The sequence below is a fragment of the Ursus arctos genome, unplaced genomic scaffold (genome assembly GCF_023065955.2).
Source record: "Ursus arctos isolate Adak ecotype North America unplaced genomic scaffold, UrsArc2.0 scaffold_1, whole genome shotgun sequence".
NCBI lineage: Eukaryota > Metazoa > Chordata > Mammalia > Carnivora > Ursidae > Ursus > Ursus arctos.
In genome coordinates, this window is record NW_026622763.1 from 53660090 (window position 1) to 53679179 (window position 19090).

At 44.4% G+C, this 19090-nt stretch overlaps 1 protein-coding gene across 5 annotated transcripts in view; it reads right to left on the reverse strand.

Annotated features, from left to right (window-relative positions):
* Positions 1 to 19090, reverse strand: part of WIPF1 (WAS/WASL interacting protein family member 1) — a 117629-nt gene that overhangs the window by 56420 nt on the left and 42119 nt on the right. The window lies entirely within an intron of this gene.

Below are 19090 nucleotides of genomic sequence, written 5' to 3' on the forward strand. Positions count from 1 at the left end.
GAGGGGGCGTGCCTGGATGGCTCAGTAGGTTAAGCACCCGACTCTTGATTTCGGCTCAGGTCACGATCTCATGGGTCATGAGATTGAGCCCGTGGGGCTCTGTGCTCAGTGAGAAGTCTACTTGAGATTCTCTCTCCCTCTGCCCCTCCCCCCAATTTCACGCCCCCTCCCCCCTTGCATTCGCATGCTTTCTCTCAAATAAATAAATCTTAGGGGCGCCTGGGTGGCACAGCAGTTGAGCGTCTGCCTTCAGCTCAGGGCGTGATCCCGGCGTTCTGGGATCGAGCCCCACATCAGGCTCCTCCGCTATGAGCCTGCTTCTTCCTCTCCCACTCCCCCTGCTTGTGTTCCCTCTCTCGCTGGCTGTCTCCGTCAAATAAATAAATAAAATCTTTAAAAAAAAAAATCTTAAAAAAATACATCCATGAAAGACTAGGTCAACTCCATGGTTATTTTCCTTAAGTGTAACTCCTCCTACTCCTTCAAAAGCAAGTACACTTTTAAAAATATGAAATCAGAATTTAATTAAAGTCAAACTAGTTTTTTAATGCATAAATCTGGGAATATAAAAATCACTGTAAACTTAGGTTATTAATAAGGTTATGTATTTTAATTCTCTACTTTTATTTTCCTTAACATAAATACAAAGGTACTTAAAGGTTTAGGATTTACTTGTGAGATACTATAAAATATTACTATCTTCATGATGAAAGAAATTTATGAATTTATGGAAAAGGGAATAATATTTATAAAACATGTTAGTGAAAGCATTGTATATGTATATCAACATTCAAAGGTCATTCATTAATAAAAATATTTAAAGTCTAATAAAAGGAAAGTTAAGAATGGCTTTACACAAACTTGCATTTTCCAAAATTTGTCAGGACCAGAGAATCTGGAAGTATCAAAGTTTAAGTAGAAATCCACATTCAGAAGAGTTCCATGGAATTCTCAGAAAGAGAGAGCAGGCAAAGGGTCATCTGAGGACATTCTTTTAGCCAAAACTTTGAGAATCATTCAAACGGGGGAGCCAATGGCTGATATTAACAAAGCGCAGTTTTCTACTAGTAAGTTCACAGGCCAGCCCACCCTCTCTGCCAGATTTAGCAGATGAGAAGTCATCTCACAAAGTCATGCACAAACATGAAATATGCTAGGGAAGGTCTGCTGCCATCCCCTCAATCATTGCTTCGCTTGCTTAGGCTCATGGCCAGCAGGAATATCTCCCGCCGCAGAACTATTTCAAAGTAATGACTTGGAGGAAGTGGTGTGCTGATACCATGAAAAAAAAAATCCCTCAAAGACAAAGATAGTTCAAAAAGCATCAGTATATGGCTCAGAGGAAACAAACAGCTCAGCTAATTTCAACTCAAAATAAACCCGAGAGACCAGTTTACCTTGGCCATAGATACACACACATGCCGGAAAACTGAAGGTTGGCGATTATCTAGTGATTTTGTTTTGTGCCAAAGGGGATGAAAGGGCAGGGTTATCCATCCTGGCAGCAGGACGGAATTACAGAAGCTATCCCCCCACACAGCGCTTCAGACACAGAATGACTTGTGTATAAAAGGACTTCACGCCGCTCTCTCCCTGAGACAGAGGGGCCCTGGGCCTCGGCTGGCATGACAAGTCTGATGTCCCTTCCCGAAGCCACGGGTAGATCAGAAGCTAATTCTGAGCCTCCGACACATGGTGTCTCCATCACTGAAGCCGTTTCATGGCTCTTCTTTCCACGATGCTGTCTTTGCAGAGCTAAGAGAGGAGAAGGACATCTAAAACAGTTGTTTCCTATGTTCACCTTGAGCTGAAATTCATCTACAATCTTTAAAATGACCAATACTGAATTTGCAACTTTTGGGCATTTAGAAATATTCTTCAAATTAAGTGGACACATCATCAACAAAGATCACATTATATTTGGTTTTGAAAATCATTTGGAGTTTTCTGTAAAAGCAGCTGCTTTTCTAAGAGAATAGGTGATGACTGCTACCAAAATCTTAAAAAGATCCTTATTTCATTTTCAAATAACTTTAACTGAGAAGATCACTAGATGTGTCAGAAGTCTTAAATTGTTTTTTCAGTCCTGTTTTGTATTGCTATTTGGCCGTCTTTATTGCTAACTGGGTTAGGAAGCCCCCAAACCCCTTTGGTTTTTGGTCACTTGAGGAAATTCACCTCACAGCAGAACACCGACTTATTTTATTTCCATTTTTGTGAGGGGGAAGACAGGAAAGGGTGGCGATCTTTAATATCTGAAGTGTGCATTGTTGACCTTCAACCGGGTCCTGAGATTTTTAGTTCAAAACATTCAGTACCCAGATCACATATGGTGACAATTAAAATACTTTAAGTGATGCTTTTCCTTCTTCAAGTGTTGGCCATCGTATTCAAGCTGGGCACGGGAAGCAGAGAGCCTCTCTCCACTCAGAGGCGGGCTCACAAGGGCAGCTCCACGCCCTGCCGTTTTTGCCATTTGTCTTTTTAGGTGGTGCCCCAGTCAGCAGTCCTCTGCGGCTCATAAAACCCACCATAACCTTTTGGGCTGCTCTGGAAAAAACACATTGGGTAATAAGGGATAGAATACTTTCTGTTCCATGTTTCCAGTGTTATTTTCTGGCCCAAAGAAATCCCAAATCATAGGCATCTAGAAACGAGAGATGGCCCAGTAAGAACAAGGATCTTACGCAGTCTGTGGGACTGACTCCCCACCACCCATCAAGGGTTCAACTACCTGTTTCCTGCCGAGTGCTTCACGCAGAGCTATACAGGCATTGGAACAAACAGCCATTTCGGCCTGACTTGACTCAAGTGCTAGGGTGGGTGTTAAAATGAAAGTAAAAGTGCCTAGAATGATCCCTAGCACATAGTAACGGCACAATAAACGTCAGCTATAATTATTGCTCCAGGAACTGAAATGTTGCTGTTCTGATCACCTTGAGGACGCAGGCCGGGGTGAAGACATGCAGATCCGTGGCAGTGACCGTGAAAGAAATATGGTCTCTGAGAACACACAGCATGTGGCAGCAATGTCCTCCATACGAGCTTGCCCAAAGGGACTGTGCAGCTATAGGAAATAATCAGAAGGCCCATCGGCCTCTCTATGGGTCGTTTACACACCATCTTAGGTTTGCTGGTCCCTGGCGCGGAAAGGCTCGAATAAGATACCACGAAGTAGACAGGCCGCCACACGAGGTGCTGTGGAGGTGGAAAGGTCGTGGCTGAGAAAGGCAGAGGTTCCATTAAGGCCTCTGAGGTCTCAGCTCGTTTTCACAGTGCTTGGTCACATGATGTCCTTTGTGGCTCTGAACGGTAACGATGGCCCTTAGAAAATGAATCGGCATGCCAGGTGGAAAATGCCAGAAGTCATCTTGTCTCTCCAAAAGTGTTATGTTGCTTTTGTTTTTGTTTTTTTTTTACCCTTTCTTTATTCTCTGAGTCCTCTTTGCAGAATCATTTAAAACTCCATGATCACAAAAGCTTCCTTTGTGCCTACGTTTCCCTTCTGAGATCAGCAGCAGCTGAACCCACCCCAGCCAAGGCCGACTGGACAAGCGCAGGCCCCTGGCCCAAGAGGGGCCAGTCTTCCTGCTGGAGAGCACACTGTGAGCTGGCCGCGCACGCCAAACTCTGCTCAGACAAGGCAGTCTCAGAAGTATGAACTGGGCATCACGGGGACAGGTAGTCAGTCAGTCACACCAGAGAAATGAGAGGAGGCAGAACAGCTGGGCCAGTTAACTGGTGGACATAAGAGAGATGATTCATCTCCCAGGCCTGAGGGCACATCGTGGTTTTTCCAGGTACCTGCAGTGTTCAGTAATTCTAACGGGAGCAACGGTAACCGTAAGAACAAGAATAGCTAACATTTGCTGTGCCCTTACTATGTGCTAAGGATCATTTTAGGTGCTTTTACAAGTATTCATTCATTCAATTTTCACAATAACTCTATTAAGTAGATGATGAAGATGATGGCACCGAAGCACAGAGAAGTTAAGTAACTTCACCAAGGCCACACAGCTCGCAAGTGGGAGAGACACAATCCGGACTGAAATGGCTAGGCTCCAGAGCTCAGGCTTCTAACCAGTGTGCGCCTCCCTGTGGGGCAGTCCTGGGGTTCCTGTGTTCTTTACTGCCCATCCTTACAATAAAGACCCCCTATTAAGGAGGCCTGACAGGGGGTCTATTTATTGTTCCCCTACTGTCTCACAGTTAGCATTTTTCTTGGCTCCACTTATGAATCTTAGTAACTTAAGTATATATTTATTAATTGAAGAATTATGTAATGCTTACTGTGTGCCAGGAACTACTAGGAGCTTTGGAAGCGAAAGAATTAGCCCTGTTCCAGCTCTCAGGAACCTTATACTTGGTAGAGAAAGACTGGGTCTGCACACAGCCCCACACCAGAAAGTGCTGCCAGAATTTAAAGTGTAAGGTCATACTTCCATGACCTTATGCATCATATATATTACTGACTATCTTTGAACACATTGTGTCCCATTTCTGCATAATAATATATTGACTGCATCCTAAGCTCATCGTTAAAGTAATGCCTAAAAAGCACGTTTTAAAAATCACCAAAACAACGACAGACATGGTAAAAATGGCTTCCTTGAAGGTCCTCCTTCCTAGGATTCGGCGTCAGTCAGGCTAAGGGGATGGCAGCAAGTCATGCTCAGGCTGGCTGGAAACAGCGCTGAACAACTGTCTGCCTACAGGCGGTACTGCAGTGCTCCCCCAGCCCGACGGCACCGCAGAAACAGCAACTAGGGCCTCTTCCTCCATTCCACCATGTTTCACCGTTGGCAACTTGTCCGTGGCATGGACCCTCATTCCCGCCACACAGGTATTATTTATGTCTATAGCACTTGCAAGATGGCGCTCCCAGACACTGGGCGTCACATCTGTCATCTTTCCAAACCTACAGCACCAGAACCCTGCTTTGCATCTGACAGGCTTTTAATAGGTTTTAAATGATTGTTTTATGACAGTATTACAATAGTACCAGGCTATCGTGGGAAATGGTGAACTCAAGTCTAAAGAAGATAAATTACCTGGGGCGCCTGGGTGGCTCAGTCGTTAAGCATCTGCCTTTGGCTCAGGGCGTGATCCCGGAGTTCTGGGATCGAGCCCCGCATCAGGCTCCTCCACTGGGAGCCTGCTTCTTCCTCTCCCACTCCCCCTGCTTGTGCTCCCTCTCTCGCTGGCTGTCTCTCTCTCTCAAATAAATAAATAAAAAATCTTAAAAAAAAAAAAAGAAGATAAATTACCTATAATCCTACTAGGTAGAAATAGATATTGTTAACTTTTTGGAATACTTCCTTCTAGTCATGATACATATAAAATGTTTTAAAATTAGGAATATAATGTATGTAGCTTTGAATCCACTTTTGGTGATCCTTTCCTGCCACGAAATACTCTTTGAAAACTCGGTTTTTAATGACTGCATGATTTCCTACACCAAAATTTATTGAACATTCTCCTCTTGCTGGTCATTTAGTTATCCCTCACTTTGCTTTTATAAATGTGCTAATATCAATATCCTTACATACAAATTCTTATGATCAACTAGGATTATGCAAAAGAAAATGTATAGAAAAAGAAGTACTGGGTCAGAGTTTGAACAATTTAAACTCTCTTGATACACAGTGCAAATGGTCCACAGGGAAGGCTTATAGCACTTGCCCAGCATGGAGCCCACTGTGGGGCTTGATCCCAGGACCCTGGGATCATGACCTGAGCCGAGGCAGACACTTAAGCGACTGAGCCACCCAGGTGCCCCTAGTTTTAAAATATCTCTATCAGGGCACCTGCGTGGTGCAGTCAGTTAAGCTCTGACTCTTGATTTTGGCTCAGGTCCCAATCTCAGAGCCGTGAGATTGAGCCCCGTGTTGGGCTCCAAGCTCAGTGTGGAATCTGCTTGAGTTTCTCTCTTGTTCATGCTCTCTCTCTCTCTCTCAAATAAATACATATTTTTTTTAAAAAAGGAAATCTTTATCTTAATGTGGTTTCTTCCGTGGGTCAGAACAGAGCCTATATTTACATGGTGAGTCCTCAGTAAAATTTCAGGTGGGCCACTCGCAAACAAGAGCAAACCAAGCCCGTGATCAACAGTCCCCACCTTCATGCCCTTGAAGCCTTAAAATACCTCAGAATTTTAGAAATGGAAAGTACTTTAGAGATCACTGAGCAAACTGTTTCAGTTTATAAATAAGGTAACCAAACCTCAGAGAGGTTAAGTGACCCGGATAATGTATTCGACTCTGAACTAGAACTAGTTGTCTTGATCCATAAGCCATTTCTTTAGAATGGGCTGATAACCTAATGGAAGCAACAAACCATTGTTATCAGAGTGAAAAAAATACAGGGAAAAATAGCATAAGAATACATTTGGAAAAGAAACCATTAGTGTTCTAAATTCTGTTTTATCTTCATGACACAAGTGAGAACAAAGGCAAAAACTCACATGTGAGTACTGCTCTATTAAGATCCCTGCTCCAATCTAGAACAGATATTTCTTCCTGGAACCATTAACATACTCAGCATTGATCGATTACCCTCCCATCCAGCCAGCATTCACTGAGAATATACTGTGGCCAGGCACCGTGCCAGGCGCTGGGGTGGCAGAGGGAAGAGAACCAAGGTGAGAAAGGAGGGATTCATTCTGGGGGGAGGTGGGCAGGAAGGCGTGACTGCGCGGCTAGGGGGCGCACAAGGAGCCGTGGCAGTGGCAGGGCCGTGGACACAGAGGACTTCACAGAGGAGTGACGCACGAGCTGTGCCTGTGCTTGAAAGCAGTCTACTGGGCAGAGTGGGGAGGACAGCATCGCAGGCCAGGAGAGAGCAAGGCTGCGCGTCCGACGGGGCTGAAACGTGGTGGCCGCACATGACACTCATTGAAGCCCCACGCTCCTGCGAGCGTGTTTTTTCGGCTGGCATTTATTCTGACTGGTTAGCACTATGTGCTCACCAGCCGTTAGATATCTTCAATATCAGCCCTGCCTATAAGGATGCTATTATCTTCACTTAAATTTTCTAGAGGTCCTAGAGCTGATAAGTTTGGGTTTTGAAAGCTTTTGACTATCAACAGCACAAGGCAGAAACAACTTATAACGCCTAGCATGGGGCCCTCCTAAGAGGTGTTACATTTCTTGTTAACCGGTTAATTTTCGATTATGAGCTATTTGAAAATCCTAATGACTTTAAGAGATAAGAACTACCGATTGGGATGCATGGCATTAATATGGCTAAAATGAATTTATTATAAATTAATAGATACTTTTGTTTATTAATGCATTAAACAGTAAGATCTAGTGGCCAGTCTAATAACTACTATAATTTTGAAGTAATAATGAGAGTAAACAATATTTGGAGATATCTGAAATTAAACTGTATATAAATTATTTCTTCTTTTTGAATTGAATGGTATTTGACATATAACTGTGTAAATTTAAGGTGTACAATATGCTAATTTATATATTGTAATATGACTGCCATTATAGCAATAATTAGTACATCTATCACATTACATAATTATCCTTTCTTTTTAGTAGTTGGAATAATTAAGTTATAGTCTCTAGCAAGTTTGATAATTATAATACATTATTGTTGTCTACATTCACCATACTGAGTATTAGATCTCTAGGATTATTTACTAGTCCTAGTATAAGTTATCTATTCTTATGCAACAAATTACCCCAGAACTAAGTAGTTTAAACCAACAAATATATTATGTCACAGTTTCTGTGGGTCAGGAGTCTGGGCATAGATTAGCTGAGTGTCTCTGGCTCAAGGTCTATTACAAGACTGCAATTAAAGCGGAAACTGGGGCTGTGTTCTCATCTGAAGTTTCAGCTAGGGGAGACTCTGCTGCTTCTAGGCTTACGTATGTGTTGATAAGACTCAGTTCCTTGCTGGCTGTTGGTCAAACGCCTCCCTCAGGTCCTTGCCTTGTGGGTCTCTCTCAGGGCAGCTCATCACATGGTAGTTGGCTTCCCTCGGAGTAAACGAGAGAGTGCCAGAAAGCCCCCAAGATGGATACCAGTCTTTTTATAACTAAATCTCAGAAGGGACAGCTTATCCCTTCTGCTGCGTCTTGTTCACTATAAGTGAATCACTAAAACTAGCCCACATTTAAAGGGAGGGATTTAAATACAAGTGTGGATTCCAGGGGCTGGGGACCATTGGGGGCCGTCTTAGAAGCAGCCCACAACCTAACGACATGAAGTATCTAGGACTTTCACTGGTGATGATACCTCAAGTGCTGCTAACACTATTGCAGTTTGTGGGCTACACCCTCAATTGAAGGAAATGCAAAATTTAGGTTAGAGGTTGGGGAAAATAAAGATGTGCTATTTTCCCCATCCAACTCACAGACTTTAGGTTAAAAACTCCCGCGTTAAAGGATGCACATATCTTGCACCATCTAAAAATCAGTTTGATGCTTTGTAGATGGGTACAAGGATTCCTCACATACCCCTGGAATCCACCACGTGTGGGCATTTACTGTGTTTACAAAAGATTCCATTTTTGTTTGTTTGTTTTTAAACCATGAGGTACTGTTAGTCCAGCTCGGAAATAAATTGACTTTAAAAACCGTTCCCACAGCTGCAAAAGGCAAGTGTTTGGCACTAATAAATCAGGATTAGTGGAGTTTGGCTTATAATGAACCTTTCACCTCCTCTGGGCAGGTGGTCACCAACTGATCTATGGGAACAAACAAGCAATGTTTTGAAGTAATCACCATTTTCCCAATGATAGGTAGGACTGGAGTAGAAAGCAAGTAGAGGGAGATACTTGTTCCTGCAAAATTTAATCTTCTTAAACGTGGGGCCCTCTGAAAACATGAATCAAAATTATGTTTCCAGGGCCACTTTCTTGACCTCTGCTTATTATTACCAATCCATCCATAACCACTGCAGGGATTTTCCTTCTAGATAGTGAAGAATAGCCTGGATGCTATCAACAGGCCCACATCCGAGAACCAGTGACCACAGTTATAGGCTTAAATTTTGCCCTTTTGGACCCCAAATGAAATTTGGCATCACCTCCACAATGAAATGCCTTCAGTGTTCCATTTTATTGGGGAGGGGACAGGGGTTATATTAAAAATATCTAACAACCAATAAGACACAGTCATTAACCAGGTGGAACGATGTCTCACAGTCCTGGGGCACCCCATGCTGTGCTAGACACTAAACCTTAGTTGTTGAATTATGAGACAGGGCTTAGGGGTCTGGGGGTGCACTCAGGTATCTGAGGCTGGTGATGATTCACCAGCTGGTGTTGGAGCTTCTCAATATTTTAGTGACCAGCATGGCTGTTACCAGTGCAAACAGACTGGATATCAATGGCTGACGTGGGAACTGCTCCTCCCCAGGGTCCCCGTGGAGGGTGACTGGTGTAGGAGCTGACTCGGTGACCCTTCAGCACTGCACGTCGCCTGTACTGTGGGGACAGAGCTCAGCCTTCCTTCCTGACCTTGAGCTGAGGTCTTAGAGGCTCTTGGAATCCCGCACTCAGGCCTCCTCAAGGCTGGCTGTGGCCTCCTGGCTCACAGGCACCGTCCAGGGGCAGCCTGGGGCAGCTGCTGCCGGCTGGTACCAACAGACTTTTATGCAAGACAGGGTTGGGTGTCTCCCTGTGGGTTTGATAGAGGGGGATATTCTCTGTCTCTAGGTGTCATACCACCCAAGAAGCCCCACCACTGCATGGGGTATAGGACAAAAAAGAGACTTTTTTTCATGTATCCTCCATTTTAAGGATAGGTTTAGCAACTACCTGAAATTCCTGAATGGAGCCCTATGTTTTAGGTGCATCCAAAAGAGGTCATTCTGCATTGTCTCTTGGTCTACATTATTTTACTAAAATGCTCTGGTTGGTTTTACTTTGCTCCATGCTTCTGGAAAGTAGATTAGGAGAGGCTCTGCATACAGACAGTCCCGGGTCTAAATCCGGGCTCTGTGGGTTGTGGGCCAGTCACTTCACCTCTCTGAGTCGGCCTCATACAGTGCCTCCCTCACTGGCTGGTCAAGGGACGAGTGAGACGAAGACATGTTTGATGGATACTCTTCTTATACCCTGAGCACAAGATCAAGAAGAAAAACTTTTAGTCTCTGGGTTAGGAACTGCCAGTGTTATTCCCGTGTACCGATTCAGGATATTTTTAAAAAAGATCCTTTTTGTTCACTCAAGCTGACTAAAAAATAGACAAAAAGAGAATTCAGAGGTCAAGATGTAAGCTCTGCACAGACTTAGAGCCAACTCATAAGAACTCAGAATTCTCCTTATTGAATGCAGAAAACATACCTCCTTTCCCCAGGAAAATAGCTAGCATAGATTAATTCATTAATATTTACCTTTAGGATTATTTATTTATTTATTTATTTGGGAGATAGGGAGAGCATGCACAGGCCAGGGGAGGGACAGGGAGAGGGAGAAGCAGATTCCCCGTTGAGCAGGACTCAATCCCAGGACCCTGAGATCATGACCTGAGCTGAAGTCAGACACTTACTCGACTGAGCCACCCGGGCTAACTAGCTAATATCTGTCTCAATTACAATAAATGCAATTTCAATGATCAAGATAATATTTACATAAACATTAAAAGATGAAAACAACCATAATATTTTCTCCAATTGCCTTGACATATAGGCAAAGAAAAGCTTGATTTGTTTAGATATCGAGCATTTGAAAAAATAAACCTCGCTTTTGCCCACTTTGCTAACTTTTTTTCTTTAAAATAATTACAGAATCACTGGGGCTTAAGCAGTGAAAGACAAGGCCTAAAACAAAACTCCTGGCCCTTCCACTCTTGTTTACGCAAGTGAACATTCTCTGATTTCAGTCCCAGAAATCAATCAAGGAATAAGTCCTTACGCAGAGTCCCATTCTGATTTTCAGGAGGAGTTTTAGAAGCCACAGACGCCTTCAGGAGTACTAGGAAACCATTAAGACCATTAAGAAAGACATATTCTTCCAGGATTCTAACTCCTACGTTTATACATGTTTATCCAACTGCCTGCTTAACATGTCCACGTGATGTCTGTCTAGCAGACAGCTCAGACCCAACAAATGCCAACTAAACTCTCTCTCTCTCCCCCCTACGTCCGCCTGCTCTACTTACAGCCTTCCAGGTGGATGCCATTTCCATTCTGCCCTTGCTTCTTTGGAGTCTTCCTTGACTCCTCTCTATAATGCTTATTATTGTCCAATCCAACAGTTCTCTTGCGGTTCTACCTTCAAAATAACCAGACTCTACTGCCCACCGTAGCCTTGTGCTGCCGCCCCGGTCCAGGGTGCCATCGCCTCCTACCTGGTCTGTACCTTCTACTCTTATTCGCCTACAGTTTATCCTCCATACAGTAGCCTGAGCGTAAAGCCAGATCATCGCTTCTCCTCTGCTGAGGGCCTCCCAAAGCTCCCTCCTATAAAGGCCACAAGGCCCTTCAGAATCTCACCTTCCCCTTGTCTCCTCCTCACTTATTCTGTCCTCATCACACTGGCTCCTGTTACTCCTTGAATATGCCAGGCATGCTCCTGCCTCAAGGCCCTTGTGCTTTCCCCCAGGTATCTATCTGCAAGGCCAAGTCTCTCACTCCGGCCAAGTCTTCACTCAAGCGCCACCGTCTCCACGACAGCCCCCCTGACCACCACACTTAGACCCACACGCACCACGGCATTGCTGCGCTCCCTCACCCCGTGCACTTCTTTCCCCACAGAACTCAGTACTTTCTAACCTTGCAGTCTACCACATTACAGACTATTTTATGAAATGTTATTGCACATCCCCAACTAGAATGAAAGATCCACAGGGAAGGTGCTCAGTAATATTTCTGAATGAAGGGAAAATGCCCTCCCCACAAAAAGGGCAAAACCCCCCAAAACACCATAAACAACCAGTATCCAAAAAGGGCCTTATAATGTCCAATAGGACCCACATATTAGATATCATTTTCTTCTTTTTATAATGCTTACGGCTTTAGGAGGAGTGACAAAGAAGTAGGACCGACACTGAGGAGAGGCTGCTGTTTGCCCAGGAACGACCCATAAGAGTGGCATTATAGGGGAGCGGGAGATCACCACACTCTGAGCACAGGGACTTTGTCACAAAAGCCCTAAAACCTCCCTTTTATCTGGGAGCCAGAGGGAACAGACTCAGAATGACTGACCCACATTACAAATTCACAAAAGGCTGCTGGGGACACTGGAATTCACAAATAATGTCATTTCTTTCCAGGGCTATGTCCACTCTCCAGAATATACTCTTCTGAAGTAATGGTACTCAGGAAGCTGATTTAGTGTGCAGAAGGCGGTGTAGGGATCTTGGAATCAGGCTAAGGATGGGTACGCCTCTTGAGGGCTCCTTAATTTGGGCCACGGTAAGCCCTGGTCTTCATCCACACTTCACAACAGACAACCCCTCTCCATCTATATTCACGTCCTCACGCTTCAGGCTCCCTCTACCTGCCCAATCCTGGGCCACCACTGGGAAGTTTTCCTTTCTGGATTTTGCTCTATGGGGACTGTCACGCTTCACTGTGCAGAAACTTTCTCCAGGTAGGGTGGATTAGGTGTTTACTTATCTATACTATCCGTGCTATACTACGTTATACTTATCTAGACACTATCTGAATTCCTGTGCTGTTTTCCAGGAATTACACAAAGGTCACTTAGTTGGAGTTTGGGGAGTTCATAAGGTCCTTCGTTTCTTGATCTACTCTCACTGAGCATGACTCTGGCCCCTGTGGAGGGTGCCCCAGAGGGGCACCTACCTCCAGATTTCCAGTCCTTGGGCCTCTCAACATTGCAGCAGGACCCTTGGTCTATGCTCACTACACTCGCTAATTAGCTATTTTGACAAAGACAAGTCGCCTCCAACCTTTCTGAGCCTCAGCTTCCAAATCTATAAATGAGAAGACTGGACTCTTGAAGGTCCCTTCTATTTGGAAAAACCTAGAATTCTATTCCTTACCTACCTCTTTAAGTTTTAAATAACGACAACAGCATCTGAAAGCCTCTTTGCCTAAACTTTTCCCAAGGCCAGATGTTCCTGGCACTGAATTAGGAGAAAAAAATAGTTTTTGAATAACCCAGCATTTTTGTCTTTCAGAGCAATTTATCCTCTGGCCTTTTCAATTCCTTTTCCCCTACTGTTACCTCCTTATGAATTCTTAAAAGTTTTTAAAAAGTAAACTATCGACTCTTCCTGATTTGTCAGGATTTATCTTGTAACAACACTCCCTTTTTTTCCCCCCAAGTTATTATTCCCGTATAAAACCTCTCCCACATTTTTATTCTGGGAACTGTGCTCCTCAGCCTTGATTTGTCCCTGTTTTGCGGGAGGGTTCTCGACTGCTCAGGGGAAGAGGAACGAATGCGGAGGCGGGGCTGGAGGAGGCAGCATGCTGTCCACACAGGGGAGCGGTGGTCGCACCTCTCCCAGGGTGATGGGCGAGGACTGGCAGGGGACGGAACAGCGGAGGGAGAGGAAATGCAGAGGGAAGGAGAGAAAGAGTGAAGGCACACGTTGGCTCTCAAAGAGGTTTTAGGCGAAGCCCTGGTGGCAGTTCATCAAGAATGTTCGTTTAGTGAAATGACTTCTGGAACTGGGACTTTCCTAAGGAGCCACACCGCAGTGAGAAGGCGGAGTTGGAACACGATTCCGCTCCCTGAACAGCGCCCTGTGCAGCCCTCTGCCCAGCACGCTGGCGAGGGACCGAGCAGCCCCTCTCCTGCTCCCCATGCCCGGGCTTCAGGACTCGGGAGGATCATGCTACAGGTCTTTAAAGCCTTTGAGGAAGGCAACCTTTCTACAGCTGGCCTGGGAATCAAAAAAAATCACCATTTAATAAATCAGCAATTTACTGAAAGAGTAGTGTTTCACTAACAAACCGTCCAAATGAATCTATAGGTATAAAATACGCACGACCTCCGAGCCTAGAGTTTGCTGCGTATTCCAAAACATTGTAGGTTCCAAGGTATCATTTAATGACTTTTAGTTGAGAAAATATATGCCCTAGAGAATTTTTACCCTATTAAAATATATATATATGTGTGTGTGTGTATGTGTACGTGCACGTGTGTGTGCGAACATCTATCCTACTACAAAAAACAAACTCTTTGTTTTTAAGCCACACTAGGATTACAAAACAATACAATGCGTGAGCTTAAAATATGACATGTTATTAAAATCCAGACACAAACAAAAGTAGAAAGGAAGCCTAATTCATACCAGAAAGTATCAAAACAGATCAGACTCTGGTAAGTATCTAGCTCGTTACTGTCAAAGCAGCAACTTCTAATTAGTATTGAGAAATTACAGTGTCAGTGATGTATGAATACCTCCTAGCGGCACTGGCATTGTCACGTAAGCCAGGAATAGGGGCCCCTTCAGTTGTGCACCATATAACATTCCATTCAAGGACTCATCTCTTCCCAGCTTACTATTTTTGAGGAAAAGTCTTCTCTGTCCTTTCATAAACAAATAAATGCAACCATTCTTGTCATTTTCTTGTCTAAATACCTTTTTGGTGGGGAGGGAGACCCTAAGAGGCCTTTTTGGGGGAAACAGCACCAACTTTCTGGATGAAGAAAACGGGGGGAAAGTGAAAGGGCAGAGTGAGGGGTGCCTAGGTGGCTCAGTCGGTTAAGCAGCCGACTCTGGGTTTCGGCTCAGGTCATGACCTCGGGGTCATCCCCCCCTCAAATAAATAAATAAATAAAATCCTTAAAAAAGGAAGGAAGGAAGGAAGGAAGGAGAGAAAGAAAGAAAGAAAGAAAGAAAGAAAGAAAGAAAGAAAGGGAAAGAAAAGAAATGAAAAGAAAAGAAAAGAAAAGAAAAAGAAAAGAAAGAAAAGCAGAGTGAAAAATCCATCAAACATACAGGCAATCCCTTCCTCGGAAGTGTCAGAGTACACATGAGCATTAATGATATTTTATTTAGAAGACAGCAGCTCCAGTCAAAGAAGACCCACACAGCGCTGTGTCAGGCTGTCCATCACATCTTCCTAGCATTTCCTTCCAGAAAATCTGTAATCTAAACAAACAGCAGAATAGTCTCACTGCTCTTATTCCTTTTCCAGCACAGCAGCCCAAGTCCTCTTTGAGTCCTTAGTACTCAGATGAAAAATACAACATTTTGTTTGAAGCATTCGTGAAGGAAAATGATAATGAACTTATAGTCTGAGGAACCTTCAAGTCTGTGGGTTTGGAGGGAGGGCGGTATAAGAACACATAATTACCGGATGATTCTCAGAAAGTGTGTTTATTCCCGCATGAAGTCTGGTTTTAGTCATCAGAATTGAGGAGGCTTTTTCCTGAAGATTACGTAGCCGAAGAGTACAAACCCTGGAAGGAACGAACTGCACTACCCCACGCTGTCTCTTCTCTTCCCTTTCTTCTCCTTGCCTTCATCCTTGTGAGCTCATAAAAACTGAACAGCTTATCAGTCGAAAATGACTTGAGATTTTGTGAAGCATTTCAGAGTCAAGATAAAAATCATATTGTTGAAGAAAAACCATATTATTGAAACTCATGGTCTTTTCCAAGGGTGTGCGTCACAGGAGGCAACTGGCTCACAGCAGATGATGCGGACATCAGAACCTGCACATACAATCCCTGAAAAATCTACGCTCCTCTGATAGCTGTAATATATAACACCTCGAAAACAAAACCCAAACAACCTCATTAAGAAAATGGACAAGGGACTTGAACAAACATTTCTTCAAAGAAGATATACAAATGGTCAACAAGCATATAAAAAGAGGCTCGACATCACTAATTGTTAGGGAAATGCAAGTCAGAACGATGAGATATCATCTTACACCCGCTAGGATGGCTGCTATGAACAAACAAACCAACCAGAAAGTGACAAGTATTGACTAGGATGTGGAGAAAGGGGAACCCTCACGCACTGCTGGTGGGAATGTAAAAGGGTGTAGCTGCTACGGAAAACCGCATGGCAGTTCATCAAAAAATTTAAAACAGAATTACCATATGATCCCTCCATATCCCTTTTGGGTATGTGCACCAAAAAAACTGAAAGCAGGGTCTCAAAGAGATATTTGCTTATCTAATTCACAGCAGCATGATTCACAACAGCCCAAGGTAGAAGCAAACCAAATGCCACCTACAGATGAACAGGTAAAGAAAACGTGGTCTACCCACAGACTAGAATATTAGTCTCCTAAAGGAAGGAAATTCTGACACCTGCTACAACATGGGTGAGCCTTGAGGGCTTGATGCTCAGTGAAATAAAGCAGTCACAAGAAGACAGATACTGTATGACTCCACTTATCAGAGGTACATAGAACAGTCAAACTCAGAAACAGAAAGTAGAATGGTGGTTGCCAGGGGCTGGTGTGGGGAGGGAAATAGGGAGGAGTTGCCTAATGGGTACAGAGTTCCCATCTACTGAACTACATACACACTCAATGGTTAAGATGGCAATTTTATGTTATGTCTATTTTAATGCAATTTAAAAAAAAAACGACAACCTGTGGCTCCCAGTATTTCCCAGTAGGATGGTGATGACAACTGTAAGACCTTGCACATGCCCAGACACATCTCTCTGAGAAGTCCAGAAAGCTGGGCCTCCAGATTTGGTGATGACAACCCAAGAAGATGACCAGTGATGAATCCAACTATAAAAGCTGCACTCATCAAAGTTTCATGTTTTATTTTCTTTTTTCCTACCAGCATGCATGTTTTGTATATCTCCCCACTGCATCCTTCTGAAGCCCAAGGAACCCCATGATCTGTGGATGCCGCCTCTGAAGTATTACTTGACTACCTGGGATTCTGGGGACAAGAGGCCTGCCTCTATGTCAGGGTCCGAGAAGAGGACTTTGCAAGGTCAGCCTCCTTCCTCTTACTTCGAGAACTCGGTAACATGCCCACACAGTCCTCCTTCCCCCTAAAAGTCACAATGTTCTCTCCAGAGAAAAGGTAACCACTTATCTCTCTCTGCTCTTGACCTTCAAACTGAACTCAGTGCAACTTGGCAGTGATTCCTGTCTAAAAATTAGAAGCTAGATTAATATTCAAGGTGCCCTCCACCATCCATCACGATCGACCACCCTGTGCCAGCCCATGTCCTTTGTTTTCCAGATATACTTCCAGGTTCAGGGCCCAGAGGCACCACAAAATAACGACACTTTATAAACCTTCTCTTGTTTCTCAAACACAAAGGACCACAGTGAAGGTGGAAAGCTGGGAAAGGGGATGAGAAATGGCGAGGGAGAAAACAGATGCCCCAGAATAAATGGAAACAGCTTTTGGAAGGATGCATTAATGCAGGAGACATCAGGTCCATCTGGAAAGTATTCTAACAAAATAAAAAGCCCTTCTCTACTACGTGCGGCAGATTACAAAACTCCCAGAACAACAAAGCTCTATGACCAACTAAAAAAGCAAAACAAAACCGAAAGAAGAGCTCCTTCTAGGGATGTCCAGCCACCACGAAGTCGGGAGCCTCTTTCCGGCGTCAGGGGCGCGCCTAGTGCCACGTGCAAGAGCTCCCTGCTGCTGCCCCGCGTGTGTGCGTCCCCTCCAGGCAGCGATCTGTGCCGAGGGCTCGAAACACCAATGAAGTCCAACCTCTCCTCCGCCACCCCTGGGCAAATGCCGCCGCCTCTCCCGGAGCCAGTGCAGGGCTTCTGAAACCGCTCGGCCTGACATCTCCCACTTGGAAGCCATCCTTACTCTGTCAGCTTCCCCTCCATTTTCTTGCACAACATGGTCATAAAAAGTGGAAAAAATGTGGCCATCTGAGGATCTAATCAACAACGATTTTCCTCTTTCATCACTGCCCTGGTTATTTTGCATGGCTGGGGTATAAACAACACGTGAGCCCACTCACCCCTCGCCCCTTGGTCATTTGTTCAGCGCAGACACTTTGGAGAACGCTGGGCAGGCAGGAGGAGAGGGAACAAGAAGCCCCCAGTCTCCACCTCTCCTCATTTCTCCCCCCACCACCTCTAACAACACCGGAACACAGCCACAGAAGAAATCCAGTGTGTCTGCAAAAACATCCAGAAAGAGATTGAGCCACCTCTCTGGCTATCTGTTCTAGTGCTCGCTAACGGTCCGAGAAAGTAGTAACCCCCTCCCTCTAACTCAGATTTGAGACCTTCTCCTTTTCATACAGGTCTGAAAGTAGCAGGCCGTTGTAAAAACCTTTTATGGACTTGAAGTTCTTTATCAAACTGTCCCTCGCTGGCCAGAGGATGAATAACCTTGGAGCATTTAGCCGTTTCTGGGCTCTAATTTCCAACACTTGAACCATCCCTCTGGTTCTGCTGTAGACTCTTCAAATCTTCCTTCACACAGGAAACAGAGGCTGAAGACCCAAGGCTCGAGTGATGGTCCCACCACATGGCTTCTTCAGGTCCTGCGCCCCTGGAGCCCAGGGCCCCCTTGCTCAGCCTACACTAGGGTGCAGGTGGGGGACTTCCTCATCTCACGTTCAAGCTGCCCCTGACCCCCTCTTCTCTACTCCTCTTTTATGTTAGTAGAAGAAGGGAAGGGGAAAAAAGGGAAGGAAGAAAGGAAGAGGGCAGAAAAAATGCGAAAGGGAACTAAGAGTTTATAAAAATAAGAGAAATTATTTTAACAGAAAATACAAGCCAAAAGATTGGTTTTACCAGGTGAAAAGTATACAAAACCAACAACTTGCATCCAGACTTGCAGCACGTTTTCACGCACAATATTTCAGCATTTTCTACCGCCCTTTGCGCCACGAACGCCTGCGAACACAAGCTGATTTGTCCTGTTTCACAGATTTGTGCTAATAGGTAAACATGAGGAGAGGCTTAGCTGAATTCCATGAAATAAGTTATTTCATGAACATCTGAAGGTTTGTTTTTTAAAGGCTAAGAGGGAAGCAAGAGATTCTGAGAATTTCATTTTCACAATAATGGCTCGGTGTTTGTTCCTCTAACGAAGTATGGTTCCCAGCGATGGCCCGGCTCTCACATCCAAAGCCAGAGCCAATTTCTTCACATTAGAAAAAGAGACAGCTTCAGGAAAGAGAACCAGTTAGGTATTTTAGAGTGGTATGAAAGATTTTTCAGGGGGAAAAGAAGGCACTAAC